Raw genomic sequence first — 17500 nt, forward strand, 5'->3', positions numbered from 1 at the left:
CATGACTTTAGAAAGGGTTCTGGATAATGGAGATCTATAACTGAGTTCATGTAGATTTAGGAACCTTCTATATGGAGATCTCAAACTGAGTCATATGGTTTAGAACCTTCTATAATGGGTTCAAACTGTAGATCATGACTTTAGAACCTTCTATAAACGTGGAGATCTCAAACTGAGTCATGACTTTACCTTCTATAAAGTGGAGATCTCAGATAATGAGTCATGACTTTAGAGGGTTCTATGTAGATATGGAGATCTCAAACTGAGTCATGACTTTAGAACCTTCTGGATATGGAGATCTCAAACTGTAGATCATGACTTCTACCTCTATAAAGGGTTCTATGGAGATCTCAAACTGAGTCATGACTTTAAAGGGTTCTGGACATGGAAATCTCAAACTCTAGTCATGACTTTAGAACCTTCTTCACTCTGGAGATCTCAAACTGAGTCATGACTTTAGAACCTTCTGGATATGGAGATTCAAACTGAGATCATGACTTTCTACCTTCTTCTCATGGAGATTCAAACTGATCATGACTTTAGAACCTTCTTAACGTGGAGATCTCAAACTGAGTCATGACTTTAGAACAGTTCTGGATATGGAGATCTCAAACTGAGTCATGACTTTAGAACCTTCTGGACATGGAGATCTCAAACTGAGTCATGACTTTAGAACCTTCTGGATATGGAGATCTCAAACTGAGTTTTTCATGACTTTAGAACCTTCTGGATATGGAGATCTCAAACTGAGTCATGACTTTAGAACCTTCTGGATATGGAGATCTCAAACTGAGTCATGACTTTAGAACCTTCTTCACGTGGAGATCTCAAACTGAGTCATGACTTTAGAACCTTCTTCTTCACGTGGAGATCTCAAACTGAGTCATGACTTTAGAACCTTCTGGATATGGAGATCTCAAACTGAGTCATGACTTTAGAACCTTCTGGATATGGAGATGTCAAACTGAGTCATGACTTATAGAACCTTCTTCTCATGGAGATCTCAAACTGAGTCATGACTTTAGAACCTTCTTCAGAACGTGGAGATCTCAAACTGAGTCATGACTTTAGAACCTTCTGGATATCTAAGATCTCAAACTGAGTCATGACTTTAAACCTTCTGGACATGGAGATCTCAAACTGAGTCATGACTTTAGAACCTTCTGGATATGGAGATATCAAACTGAGTCATGACTTTAGAACCTTCTGGATATGGAGATCTCAAACTGAGTCATGACTTTAGAACCTTCTGGATATGGAGATCTCAAACTGAGTCACTGACTTTAGAACCTTCTTCAAGATCTCTAATAATCTCCCTAGTTTTCTAAATACTGAGTCATGACTTTAGAACCTTCTGGATATGGAGATCTCAAACTGAGTCATGACTTTAATACCTTCTGGATATAGGAGATCTAAAACTAATAGTCATGACTTTAGAACCTTATTCACGTGGAGATCTCAAACTGAGTCATGACTTTAAGAACCTTCTGGACATGGAAATCTCAAACTGAGTCATGACTTTAGAACCTTCTTCACATGGAGATCTCAAACTGAGTCATGACTTCAGAACCTTCTGGACATGGAGATCTCAAACTGAGTCATGACTTTAGAACCTTCTTCACGTGGAGATCTCAAACTGAGTCATGACTTTAGAACCTTCTGGACATGGAGATCTCAAACTGAGTCATGACTTTAGAACCTTCTGGATATGGAGATCTCAAACTGAGTCATGACTTTAGAACCTTCTGGATATGATTTGGACGAGCGATGAAAAATTGTCCCCAGAAACAGAAATTTGTTTCAACTGAAAATAATCCAACATTGTTCGACATTGCCAGACGCTAAGTCCGTGGCCACAGCACACTGCCTGTCTGCAGTAATGACAGGATTCATTGGAAGCCTTATCTAAACCAAATACATTCTCATAATCAACGCCATGAGACATCCTTTTTCAGCAATATAAAAGTTATGGATTTTCTACATTGGAGGCAGAATGCCTCAACGCCAGTTGACTTACACCGTATCTGACACAGTGGATTTTCCTGAAATCTTCAGAACTCAGAGGGGTCCTTTAGAACCTTTCCGGCATAAAAAAAATGTTTCTAAAGGAAGACATAGAATCCTAAAAGGTTCTATGTAGATAATAAGGTTCTACCTCTATAAAAGTTCTATGTAGATAATAAGGTTCTACCTCTATAAAGGGTTCTGCATAGATAATAAGGTTCTACCTCTTTAAAGGGTTCTGCATAGATAATACGGTTCTATCTCTATAAAGGGTTCTGCATAGATAATACGGTTCTATCCAACCTCTGCTCTACGGGGATACATCCAGCCTCTGCTCTACGGGGATACATCCAGCCTCTGCTCTACGGGGATACATCCAGCCTCTGCTCTACGGGGATACATCCAGCCTCTGCTCTACGGGGATACATCCAGCCTCTGCTCTACGGGGATACATCCGGCCTCTGCTCTGGGGATACATCCGGCCTCTGCTCTACGGGGATACATCCAGCCTCTGCTCTACGGGGATACATCCAACCTCTGCTCTACGGGGATACATCCAGCCTCTGCTCTACGGGGATACATCCAGCCTCTGCTCTACGGGGATACATCCAGCCTCTGCTCTACGGGGATACATCCAGCCTCTGCTCTACGGGGATACATCCAGCCTCTGCTCTACGGGGATACATCCAGCCTCTGCTCTACGGGGATACATCCAGCCTCTGCTCTACGGGGATACATCCAACCTCTGCTCTACGGGGATACATCCAGCCTCTGCTCTACGGGGATACATCCAGCCTCTGCTCTACGGGGATACATCCAACCTCTGCTCTACGGGGATACATCCAGCCTCTGCTCTACGGGGATACATCCAACCTCTGCTCTACGGGGATACATCCAGCCTCTGCTCTACGGGGATACATCCAACCTCTGCTCTACGTGGATACATCCAACCTCTGCTCTACGTGGATACATCCAACCTCTGCTCTACGTGGATACATCCAACCTCTGCTCTACGTGGATACATCCAGCCTCTGCTCTCGGGGATACATCCAACCTCTGCTCTACGGGGATACATCCAGCCTCTGCTCTACGGGGATACATCCAGCCTCTGCTCTACGGGGATACATCCAACCTCTGCTCTACGGGGATACATCCAGCCTCTGCTCTACGGGGATACATCCAACCTCTGCTCTACGGGGATACATCCAGCCTCTGCTCTACGGGGATACATCCAACCTCTGCTCTACGGGATACATCCAGCCTCTGCTCTACGGGGATACATCCAACCTCTGCTCTACGGGGATACATCAAACCTCTGCTCTACGGGGATACATCCAGCCTCTGCTCTACGGGGATACATCCAACCTCTGCTCTACGGGGATACATCCAGCCTCTGCTCTACGGGGATACATCCAGCCTCTGCTCTACGGGGATACATCCAACCTCTGCTCTACGGGGATACATCCAACCTCTGCTCTACGGGGATACATCCAGCCTCTGCTCTACGGGGATACATCCAGCCTCTGCTCTACGGGAATACATCCAACCTCTGCTCTACGGGGATACATCCAGCCTCTGCTCTACGGGATACATCCAACCTCTGCTCTACGGGGATACATCCAGCCTCTGCTCTACGGGGATACATCCAACCTCTGCTCTACGGGGATACATCCAGCCTCTGCTCTACGGGGATACATCCAGCCTCTGCTCTACGGGAATACATCCAACCTCTGCTCTACGGGGATACATCAAACCCCTGCTCTACGGGATACATCCAGCCTCTGCTCTACGGGGATACATCCAGCCTCTGCTCTGAGGATACATCCAGCCTCTGCTCTACTGGGATACATCCAGCCTCTGCTCTACGGGATACATCCAGCCTCTGCTCTACGGGGATACATCCAGCCTCTGCTCTACGGGGATACATCCAGCCTCTGCTCTACGGGGATACATCCAACCTCTGCTCTACGGGGATACATCCAGCCTCTGCTCACATAGATACATCAGCCCGTACGGGGATCACCAGCCTCTGCTCACGGGTAGTCACCATACCATAGTCACTCTAGTCACGGGTACACATCCAGTCCTCTGCTCACGGGATACATAGTCTGCCGTAGTCACCATACACATAGTCACCGTAGTCACCCAACATCTGTCACGGGGAGTCATCAGTCTCCATACACATAGTCACCGTAGTCACCGTACACACATAGTCACCGTAGTCACCGTACACATAGTCACTGTAGTCACGTACGGGTAGCCTCACATAGTCACCATAGTCACCGTACACATAGTCACCGTACACATAGTCACCGTAGTCACCGTAGTCACCATACACATAGTCACCGTAGTCACCGTACACATAGTCACCATACACATAGTCACCATACACATAGTCACCATACACATAGTCACCGTACACATAGTCACCGTACACATAGTCACCGTACACATAGTCACCGTACACATAGTCACCATACACATAGTCACCATACACATAGTCACCATACACATAGTCACCATACACATAGTCACCGTACACATAGTCACCGTACACATAGTCACCGTACACATAGTCACCATACACATAGTCACCGTAGTCACCATACACATAGTCACCATACACATAGTCACCGTACACATAGTCACCGTAGTCACCATACACATAGTCACCATACACATAGTCACCGTAGTCACCGTACACATAGTCACCGTACACATAGTCACCATACACATAGTCACCATACACGTAGTCACCGTACAGTCACCGTAGTCACCATAGTCACCGTACACATAGTCACCATACACATAGTCACCATACACGTAGTCACCGTAGTCACCGTAGTCACCGTACACATAGTCACCGTACATAGTCATAGTCACTGTAGTCACCGTACACATAGTCACCGTAGTCACCGTACACATAGTCACTGTAGTCACCGTACACATAGTCACTGTAGTCACCGTACACATAGTCACCGTAGTCACCATACACATAGTCACTGTAGTCACCGTACACATAGTCACTGTAGTCACCATACACATAGTCACTGTAGTCACCGTACACATAGTCACTGTAGTCACCGTACACATAGTCACCGTAGTCACCGTACACATAGTCACTGTAGTCACCGTACACATAGTCACTGTAGTCACCATACACATAGTCACTGTAGTCACCGTACACATAGTCACTGTAGTCACCATACACATAGTCACCGTAGTCACCGTACACATAGTCACTGTAGTCACCGTACACATAGTCACTGTAGTCACCATACACATAGTCACTGTAGTCACCGTACACATAGTCACTGTAGTCACCATACACATAGTCACTGTAGTCACCGTACACATAGTCACTGTAGTCACCGTACACATAGTCACTGTAGTCACCGTACACATAGTCACTGTAGTCACCGTACACATAGTCACCGTACACATAGTCACCGTAGTCACCGTACACATAGTCACTGTAGTCACCGTACACATAGTCACTGTAGTCACCGTACACATAGTCACTGTAGTCACCATACACATAGTCACTGTAGTCACCATACACATAGTCACTGTAGTCACCGTACATAGTCACTGTAGTCACCGTACACATAGTCACTGTAGTCACCGTACACATAGTCACTGTAGTCACCGTACACATAGTCACTGTAGTCACCGTACACATAGTCACTGTAGTCACCGTACACATAGTCACTGTAGTCACCGTACACATAGTCACTGTACACATAGTCACTGTAGTCACGTACACATAGTCACTGTAGTCACCATACACATAGTCACTGTAGTCACCATACACATAGTCACTGTAGTCACCATACACACATAGTCACTGTAGTCACCATACACATAGTCACTGTAGTCACCGTACACATAGTCACTGTAGTCACCGTACACATAGTCACTGTAGTCACCATACACATAGTCACTGTAGTCACCGTACACATAGTCACTGTAGTCACCGTACACATAGTCACTGTAGTCACCGTACACATAGTCACTGTACACATAGTCACTGTAGTCACCGTACACATAGTCACTGTACACATAGTCACTGTAGTCACCGTACACATAGTCACTGTAGTCACCATACACATAGTCACTGTAGTCACCGTACACATAGTCACTGTAGTCACCGTACACATAGTCACTGTAGTCACCATACACATAGTCACTGTAGTCACCGTACACATAGTCACTGTAGTCACCATACACATAGTCACTGTAGTCACCATACACATAGTCACTGTAGTCACCGTACACATAGTCACTGTAGTCACCATACACATAGTCACTGTAGTCACCGTACACATAGTCACTGTAGTCACCGTACACATAGTCACTGTAGTCACCGTACACATAGTCACCGTAGTCACCATACACATAGTCACTGTAGTCACCGTACACATAGTCACTGTAGTCACCATACACATAGTCACTGTAGTCACCATACACATAGTCACCATACACATAGTCACTGTAGTCACTGTACACATAGTCACCGTACACATAGTCACCGTACACATAGTCACCGTACACATAGTCACCATACACATAGTCACCATACACATAATCACCGTACACATAGTCACCATAGTCACATAGTCACCGTACACATAGTCACCATACACATAGTCACCATACACATAGTCACCATACACATAGTCACCGTAGTCACCGTAGTCACTGTCACACGTAGTCACCGTAGTCACCGTACACGTAGTCACTGCTTTCGACTGATGCTGATGATTAATGTGACTAATGTTCTGTATTTCTCATCTGTCTGTTAAGACATGCAAATCGATATATAAGATGTAATTTTCTCCCTTTGTTTCTCTCCTTCTCCTCTATTTTCATCCTTTATATCTCTCCTTCTTCTCCTCTATGTTCTCCTTTGTTTCTCTCCTTCTCCTCCTCTATTTTCTCCCTTTGTTTCTCTCCTTCTCCTCTATTTTCATCCTTTATATCTCTCCTTCTTCTCCTCTATTTTCTCCCTTTGTTTCTCTCCTTCTCCTCTATTTTCATCCTTTATATCTCTCCTTCTTCTCCTCTATTTTCTCCCTTTGTTTCTCTCCTTCTCCTCCTCTATTTTCTCCCTTTGTTTCTCTCCTTCTCCTCTATTTTCTCCCTTTGTTTCCTTCTTTCTCCTCTATTTTCTCCCTTTGTTTCTCTCCTTCTTCTCCTCTATTTTCTCCCTTTGTTTCTCTCCTTCTCCTCTATTTTCTCCCTTTGTTTCTCTCCTTCTCCTCCTCTATTTTCTCCCTTTGTTTCTCTCCTTCTCCTCTATTTTCTCCCTTTGTTTCTCTCCTTCTTCTCCTCTATTTTCTCCCTTTGTTTCTCTCCTTCTTCTCCTCTATTTTCTCCCTTTGTTTCTCTCCTTCTTCTCCTCTATTTTCTCCCTTTGTTTCTCTCCTTCTTCTCCTCTATTTTCTCCCTTTGTTTCTCTCCTTCTTCTCCTCTATTTTCTCCCTTTGTTTCTCTCCTTCTTCTTCTCTATTTTCTCCCTTTGTTTCTCTCCTTCTTCTCCTCTATTTTCTCCCTTTGTTTCTCTACTTCTTCTCTCTATTTTCTCCCTTTGTTTCTCTCCTTCTTCTCCTCTATTTTCTCCCTTTGTTTCTCTCCTTCTTCTTCTCTATTTTCTCCCTTTGTTTCTCTCCTTCTTCTTCTCTATTTTCTCCCTTTGTTTCTCTCCTTCTTCTCCTCTATTTTCTCCTTTGTTTCTCTCCTTCTTCTCCTCTATTTTCTCCTTTGTTTCTCTCCTTCTTCTTCTCTATTTTCTCCCTTTGTTTCTCTCCTTCTTCTCCTCTATTTTCTCCCTTTGTTTCTCTCCTTCTCTATTTTCTCCTTTGTTTCTCTCCTTCTTCTTCTCTATTTTCTCCCTTTGTTTCTCTCCTTCTTCTTCTCTATTTTCTCCTTTGTTTCTCTCCTTCTTCTTCTCTATTTTCTCCCTTTGTTTCTCTCCTTCTTCTCCTCTATTTTCTCCCTTTGTTTCTCTCCTTCTTCTCCTCTATTTTCTCCCTTTGTTTCTCTCCTTCTCTATTTTCTCCCTTTGTTTATCTCAATATTTCCAAGTCATGTTGATGTAAAGTTGCAGAAGTAGAGATTTATGTCCTGGGGAACAGAGAGCAGAGCGTGTTCTTTCCTATCAACCTTCCTGGAACTTACAGCGTCCCACGTTAACGAAACATAATGTTTGGATTTATCTGAGAGAACAGCTGAGTGTGTGTGAAAAAACGAGTGACTGAGTGTGTGTGTGTGTGTGTGTGCATTTAATTTCCTCGTTTTTATTCTGCCTCTCAATCCATCTTGTGAAATCCTTTAAAAATGAGCAGATCCCGATTCAAGTTGAGATGCTATCTGCTGTTCATCAAAAAATCAACGTGAAGCTGATTTATCGCTGACCTCCATCACTGTTATATCTGACCTCCATCACGGTTATATCTGACCTCCATCACTGTTATATCTGACCTCCATCACTGTTATATCTGACCTCCATCACTGTTATATCTGACCTCCATCACGGTTATATCTGACCTCCATCACTGTTATATCTGACCAGGGTCCACTGGTATATCTGACCTACATCACGGTTATATCTGACCTCCATCACTGTTATATCATCACTGTTATATCTGACCTCATCACTGTTATATCTGACCTCCATCACTGTTATATCTGACCTCCATCACTGTTATATCTGACCTCCATCACGGTTATATCTGACCTCATCACTGTTATATCTGACCTCCATCACTGTTATATCTGACCTCCATCACTGTTATATCTGACCTCCATCACGGTTATATCTGACCTCATCACTGTTATATCTGACCTCCTCCATCACTGTTATATCTGACCTCCATCACTGTTATATCTGACCTCCATCACTGTTATATCTGACCTCCATCACTGTTATATCTGACCTCCATCACTGTTATATCTGACCTCCATCACGGTTATATCTGACCTCCATCACTGTTATATCTGACCTCCATCACTGTTATATCTGACCAGGGTCCACTGTTATATCTGACCAGGGTCCACTGTTATATCTGACCTCCATCACTGTTATATCTGACCTCCATCACTGTTATATCTGACCATGGTCCACTGTTATATCTGACCTCCATCACTGTTATATCTGACCTCCATCACTGTTATATCTGACCTCCATCACTGTTATATCTGACCTCCATCACTGTTATATCTGACCTCCATCACTGTTATATCTGACCTCCATCACTGTTATATCTGACCTCCATCACTGTTATATCTGACCTCCATCACTGTTATATCTGACCTCCATCACTGTTATATCTGACCTCCATCACTGTTATATCTGACCTCCATCACTGTTATATCTCCATCACTGTTATATCTGACCTCCATCACTGTTATATCTGACCTCCATCACTGTTATATCTGACCAGGGTCCACTGTTATATCTGACCTCCATCACTGTTATATCTGACCTCCATCACTGTTATATCTGACCTCCATCACTGTTATATCTGACCTCCATCACTGTTATATCTGACCAGGGTCCACAGTTATATCTGACCAGGGTCCACAGTTATATCTGACCAGGGTCCACTGTTATATCTGACCTCCATCACTGTTATATCTGACCTCCATCACTGTTATATCTGACCTCCATCACTGTTATATCTGACCTCCATCACTGTTATATCTGACCTCCATCACTGTTATATCTGACCTCCATCACTGTTATATCTGACCTCCATCACTGTTATATCTGACCTCCATCACTGTTATATCTGACCTCCATCACTGTTATATCTGACCTCCATCACTGTTATATCTGACCAGGGTCCACTGTTATATCTGACCTCCATCACTGTTATATCTGACCTCCATCACTGTTATATCTGACCTCCATCACTGTTATATCTGACCTCCATCACTGTTATATCTGACCTCCATCACGGTTATATCTGACCTCCATCACTGTTATATCTGACCTCTTTCCATCACTGTTATATCTGACCTCCATCACTGTTATATCTGACCAGGGTCCACTGTTATATCTGACCTCCATCACTGTTATATCTGACCTCCATCACTGTTATATCTGACCTCCATCACTGTTATATCTGACCTCCATCACTGTTATATCTGACCTCCATCACTGTTATATCTGACCTTGGCCCACTGTTATATCTGACCTCCATCACTGTTATATCTGACCTCCATCACTGTTATATCTGACCTCCATCACTGTTATATCTGACCTCCATCACTGTTATATCTGACCTCCATCACTGTTATATCTGACCTCCATCACTGTTATATCTGACCTCCATCACTGTTATATCTGACCTCCATCACTGTTATATCTGACCATGGTCCACCTCCATCACTGTTATATCTGACCTCCATCACTGTTATATCTGATGACCTCCATCACGGTTATATCTGACCTCCATCACTGTTATATCTGACCTCCATCACGGTTATATCTGACCTCCATCACTGTTATATCTGACCTCCATCACTGTTATATCTGACCTCCATCACTGTTATATCTGACCTCCATCACTGTTATATCTGACCTCCATCACTGTTATATCTGACCTCCATCACTGTTATATCTGACCTCCATCACTGTTATATCTGACCTCCATCACGGTTATATCTGACCTCCATCACTGTTATATCTGACCTCCATCACGGTTATATCTGACCTCCATCACTGTTATATCTGACCAGGGTCCACTGTTATATCTGACCTCCATCACTGTTATATCTGACCTCCATCACTGTTATATCTGACCTCCATCACTGTTATATCTGACCAGGGTCACTGTTATATCTGACCTCCATATTATGACCTCCATCACTGTTATATCTGACCTCCATCACTGTTATATCTGACCTCCATCACTGTTATATCTGACCTCCATCACGGTTATATCTGACCTCCACCTCCATCACTGTTATATCTGACCTCCATCACTGTTATATCTGACCTCCATCACTGTTATATCTGACCTCCATCACTGTTATATCTGACATCACTGTTATATCTCCAGGGTCACTGTTATATCTGACCTCCATCACTGTTATATCTGACCAGGGTCCACTGTTATATCTGACCTCCATCACTGTTATATCTGACCTCCATCACTGTTATATCTGACCTCCATCACTGTTATATCCATCACTGTTATATCATGACCTCCATCACTGTTATATCTGACCTCCATCACTGTTATATCTGACCAGGGTCCACTGTTATATCTGACCTCCATCACAGTTATATCTGACCTCCCAGGACCTCCATCACTGTTATATCTGACCTCCATCACTGTTATATCTGACCAGGGTCCACTGTTATATCTGACCTCCATCACTGTTATATCTGACCTCCATCACTGTTATATCTGACCAGGGTCACTGTTATATCTGACCTCCATCACTCCATCACTGTTATATCTGACCTCCATCACTGTTATATCTGACCTCCATCACTGACCTCCATCACTGTTATATGACCTCCATCACTCCATCACTGTTATATCTGACCAGGGTCCACTGTTATATCTGACCTCCATCACTGTTATATCTGACCTCCATCACTGTTATATCTGACCTCCATCACATCACTGTTATATCTGACCTCCATCACTGTTATATCTGACCTCCATCACTGTTATATTATATCACTGACCTCCATCACTGTTATATCTGACCAGGGTCCACTGTTATATCTGACCTCCCAGTTATGTCCATCACTGTTATATCTGACCTCCATCACTGTTATATCTGACCTCCATCACTGTTATATCTGACCTCCATCACTGTTATATCTCCATCACTGTTATATCTGACCTCCATCACTGTTATATCTGTTATATGACCTCCATCACTGTTATATCTGACCAGGGTCCACTGTTATATCTGACCTCCATCACTGTTATATCTGACCTCCATCACTGTTATATCTCCATCACCTCCATCACTGTTATATCTGACCTCCATCACTGTTATATCTGACCTCCATCACTGTTATATCTGACCTCCATCACTGTTATATCTGACCTCCATCACTGTTATATCTGACCTCCATCACTGTTATATCTGACCTCCATCACTGTTATATCTGACCTCCATCACTGTTATATCTGACCTCCATCACTGTTATATCTGACCTCCATCACTGTTATATCTGATCACTGTTATATCTGACCTCCATCACTGTTATATCTGACCTCCATCACTGTTATATCTGACCTCCATCACTGTTATATCTGACCTCCATCACTGTTATATCTGACCTCCATCCATCACTGTTATATCTGACCTCCATCACTGTTATTCTGACCTCCATCACTGACCTCCATCACTGTTATATCTGACCTCCATCACTGTTATATCTGACCAGGGTCCACTGTTATATCTGACCTCCATCACTGTTATATCTGACCTCCATCACTGTTATATCTGACCTCCATCACTGTTATATCTGACCAGGGTCATCACTGTTATATCTGACCTCCATCACTGTTATATCTGACCTCCATCACTGTTATATCTGACCTCCATCCATCACTGTTATATCTGACCTCCATCACTGTTATATCTGACCTCCATCACTGTTATATCTGACCAGGTCCATCACTGTTATATCTGACCTCCATCACTGTTATATCTGACCTCCATCACTGTTATATCTGACCTCCATCACTGTTATATCTGACCTCCATCACTGTTATATCTGACCTCCCACACTGGTATATCTGACCTCCATCACTGTTATATCTGACCAGGGTCACTGTTATATCTGACCTCCATCACTGTTATATCTGACCTCCTCCATCACTGTTATATCTGACCTCCATCACTGTTATATCTGACCTCCATCACTGTTATATCTGACCTCCATCACTGTTATATCTGACCTCCATCACTGTTATATCTGACCTCCCACTGGGACCTCCACTGGTTATATCTGACCTCCATCACAGTTATATCTGACCAGGGTCCACTGGTATATCTGACCTCCATCACTGTTATATCTGACCTCCACCTCCATCACTGTTATATCTGACCTCCATCACTGTTATATCTGACCTCCATCACTGTTATATCTGACCTCCATCTCCATCTGACCTCCATCACTGTTATATCTATATCTCCATCACGGTTATATCTGACCTCCATCACTGTTATATCACTGTTATACCTCCATCACAGTTATATTGACCTCCATCACTGTTATATCTGACCTCCATCACTGTTATATCTGACCTCCATCAGGGTTATCCCACTGTTATATCTGACCTCCATCACTGTTATATCTGACCTCCATCACTGTTATTATATCTATATCTGACCTCCATCACTGTTATATCTGACCTCCATCACTGTTATATCTGACCTCCATCACTGTTATATCTGACCTCCATCACTGTTATATCTGACCTCCATCACTGTTATATCTGACCTCCATCACTGTTATATCTGACCTGCCTCCATCACTGTTATATCTGACCTCCATCACTGTTATATCTGACCTCCATCACTGTTATATCTGACCAGGGTCCACTGGTATATCTGACCTCCATCACTGTTATATCTGACCAGGGTCCACTGTTATATCTGACCTCCATCACTGTTATATCTGACCTCCAGGGTCCACTGTTATATCTGACCTCCATCACTGTTATATCTGACCTCCATCACTGTTATATCTGACCTCCATCACTGTTATATCTGACCTCCATCACAGTTATATCTGACCTCCATCACTGTTATATCTGACCTCCATCACGGTTATATCTGACCTCCATCACGGTTATATCTGACCTCCATCACTGTTATATCTGACCTCCATCACAGTTATATCTGACCAGGGTCCACTGTTATATCTGACCTCCATCACTGTTATATCTGACCTCCATCACTGTTATATCTGACCTCCATCACTGTTATATCTGACCTCCATCACTGTTATATCTGACCTCCATCACTGTTATATCTGACCAGGGTCCACTGTTATATCTGACCTCCATCACGGTTATATCTGACCTCCATCACTGTTATATCTGACCTCCATCACTGTTATATCTGACCTCCATCACTGTTATATCTGACCTCCATCACTGTTATATCTGACCTCCATCACTGTTATATCTGACCTCCATCACTGTTATATCTGACCTCCATCACTCCATCACTGTTATATCTGACCTCCATCACTGTTATATCTGACCTCCATCACTGTTATATCTATATCTGACTGACCTCCATCACTGTTATATCTGACCTCCATCACTGTTATATCTGACCTCCATCACTGTTATATCTGACCAGGGTCCACTGTTATATCTGACCTCCATCACTGTTATATCTGACCTCCATCACTGTTATATCTGACCTCCATCACTGTTATATCTGACCTCCATCACTGTTATATCTGACCTCCATCACTGTTATATCTGACCTCCATCACTGTTATATCTGACCTCCATCACTGTTATATCTGACCTCCATCACTGTTATATCTGACCTCCATCACTGTTATATCTGACCAGGGTCACTGTTATATCTGACATCAGGTTATATCTGACCTCCATCACTGTTATATCTGACCTCCATCACTGTTATATCTGACCAGGGTCCACAGTTATATCTGACCATCACTGTTATATCTGACCTCCATCAGGGACCTCCATCAGTTATATGACCTGACCAGGGTCCATCAGTTATATCTGACCAGGGTCCATCACAGTTACATCTGACCAGCACAGACCTCCACACAGTTACCTCATCTCAGGGCATAAACATCAGGTAACTTCCACAAAGCTGAACGATCTGAGAGACAAGGCAAGAAGGGGATTCTATGCCATCAAAAGGAACATGAAATTCAACATACCAATTAGGATCTGGCTAAAAATACTTCTTACATTTATAGAACCCATTGACCTTTATCGTTGTGAGGTCTGGGGTCCGCTCACCAACCAAGAATTGACTAAATGGGACAAACACCAAATTGAGACTCTGCATACAGAATTCTGCAAAAATATCCTCCGTGTACAACGTCAGAACACCAAATAATGCATGCAGAGCAGAATTAGGCCGATACCCACTAATTATCAAAATCCAGAAAAGAGCCGTCAAATTCTACAACCACCTAAAAGGAAGCGATTCCCAAACCTTCCATAACAAAGCCATCACAAACAGAGAGATGAACCTGGAGAAGAGTCCCTAAGCAAGCTGGTCCTGGGGCTCTGTTCACAAACACAAACAGACCCCACAGAACCTGAGGACAGCAGCACACTGTTATATCTGACCAGATCAAATCATGAGAAAACAAAAAGATAATTACTTGACACATTGGAAAGAATTAACAAAAAAACACAGCAAACTAGAATGCTATTTGCTATTTAACCTCCTGCCAAACGTTATAGGACCATATTAGAGACACATATTTCCCTCAGACCTCACAGATCCACAAAGAATTTTAAAACAAATCCAATTTTGATCAACTCCCCCTACATATATATATATATATTAGGTAAAACACCACAGGGTTAATTTTTCATAGTTTATTTCACCTTTGTTCATGATCTATTTCACTTGCTTTGGTGATGTAAACATTTGTTGACCAATAAATCCCTTTAAATTGAGAGAGAGACATTTGACAATGTCTTTATTCTGTTGGAACTTCTGTGAGTGTCATGTTTACTGTTCATTTTTATAGTATATTTCACTTTTGTTTATTATCTACCTCACTTGCTTTGGCAACGTAATGTTAACATATGTTTCCCATGCTAATAGAGAGAGAGAGAGATAGAGAGAGAGGGAAGGAGAAGGAGAGAGGGAGAGAGAGAGAAGGAAGGAAGGAGGGGGAGAGAGAGAGAGAGAGAGAGAGAGAGAAGGAAGGAAGGAGGGGGAGAGAGAGAGAGAGAGAGAGAGAGAGAGAGGGAGAGAGGGAGAGAGAGAGAGAGGGAGAAAGAGAGAGAGAGAGAGAGAGAGAGAGAGATAGAGAGAGAGAGAGAGAGAGAGAGGAGAGAGGAGAGGGAGAGAGGGAGAGAGAGAGACTGAATCTGACCATACCATACAGTATCATATCATACAGTACCCAATACCATACAGTATTATACAGTACCATACATACCAAACAGTACCATACAGTACCATACAGTACCATACAATACCATACAGTATTATACAGTACCATACAGTACCAAACAGTACCATACAGTACCATACAGTAGCATACAGATTGAGATATCCGAATCCACTAATTTGAAGGGGTGTCCACATACTATGTTATGTATCTGCATAGTGTATGTAGATTTCTTTGTTTGGTCGAATACTATATTTCCCTTGATGCTGAAAGTACCCCACTCTCCCTAGGCAATCAACATACCCTACTCTCCTCTAGGCAATCAACATACCCCTACTCTACCCCCTAGGCAATCAACAGGGCCCTCTCTCCCTAGGCAATCAACATACCCCTCTCCTCTAGGCAATCAACATACCCTGACCAGGGTACCACACTCTCCCCTAGGCAATCAACATACCCCACTCTCCTCTAGGCAATCAACATACCCCATTTCTCCTCTAGGCAATCAACATACCCCATTCTCCCTAGGCAATCAACATACCCCACTCTCCTCTAGGCAATCAACATACCCCACTCTCCTCTAGACAATCAACATACCCTACTCTCCTCTTGGCAATCAACACACCCCATTCTCCTCTAGGCAATCAACACACCCCACTCTCCTCTAGACAATCAACATACCCCATTCTCCTCTTGGCAATCAACATACCCCACTCTCCTCTTGGCAATCAAGGGTCCACATCCACTCTCCTCTAGACAATCAACATACCCCACTCTCCTCTAGACAATCAACATACCCCACTCTCCTCTAGGCAATCAACACACCCCACTCTCCTCTAGACAATCAACATACCCCACTCTCCTCTAGGCAATCAACACACCCCACTCTCCTCTAGACAATCAACATACCCCACTCTCCTCTAGACAATCAACATACCCTACTCTCCTCTAGACAATCAACATACCCTACTCTCCTCTAGGCAATCAACATACCCCACTCTCCTCTAGACAATCAACATACCCCACTCTCCTCTTGGCAATCAACACACCCCTCTCCTCTAGACAATCAACACACCCCACTCTCCTCTAGACAATCAACATACCCCACTCTCCTCTTGGCAATCATCATACCCCACTCTCCTCTAGGCAATCAACATACCCCACTCTCCTCTAGGCAATCAACATACCCCACTCTCCTCTAGACAATCAACATACCCCACTCTCCCTAGGCAATCAACATACCCCACTCTCCCTAGGCAATCAACATACCCCACTCTCCCTAGACAATCAACATACCCCACTCTCCTCTAGGCAATCAACATACCCCATTCTCCTCTAGGCAATCAACATACCCCACTCTCCCCTAGACAATCAACATACCCCACT

General features: G+C 43.4%; 1 protein-coding gene and 1 long non-coding RNA gene across 8 annotated transcripts in view; both read right to left on the reverse strand.

The window, feature by feature from the left end:
- The window catches only part of LOC127923351 (disintegrin and metalloproteinase domain-containing protein 19-like), a gene marked incomplete at its 3' end in the record, with an annotated part of 49464 nt that overhangs the window by 21865 nt on the left and 10099 nt on the right, over positions 1–17500 (reverse strand). The window lies entirely within an intron of this gene.
- LOC127923352 (uncharacterized) lies at positions 7938–14566 on the reverse strand. Of its 7 annotated transcripts, XR_008114196.1 has the most exons (6): positions 13893–14194; positions 13019–13041; positions 10483–10702; positions 9604–9979; positions 8466–8598; positions 7938–8421 (listed from the first exon to the last, which is right to left on the reverse strand). It is a non-coding gene; the product is annotated as an uncharacterized LOC127923352 (long non-coding RNA). The 7 variants fall into 7 exon arrangements; XR_008114197.1 differs by lacking the exon at positions 13893–14194 and adding an exon at positions 14353–14566 and having other exon boundaries at positions 7938–8598; XR_008114199.1 differs by lacking the exons at positions 13019–13041; positions 13893–14194 and adding exons at positions 13557–13601; positions 14353–14566 and having other exon boundaries at positions 7938–8598; positions 10483–10680.

This window comes from Oncorhynchus keta, unplaced genomic scaffold (genome assembly GCF_023373465.1).
Source record: "Oncorhynchus keta strain PuntledgeMale-10-30-2019 unplaced genomic scaffold, Oket_V2 Un_contig_29401_pilon_pilon, whole genome shotgun sequence".
Lineage (NCBI taxonomy): Eukaryota > Metazoa > Chordata > Actinopteri > Salmoniformes > Salmonidae > Oncorhynchus > Oncorhynchus keta.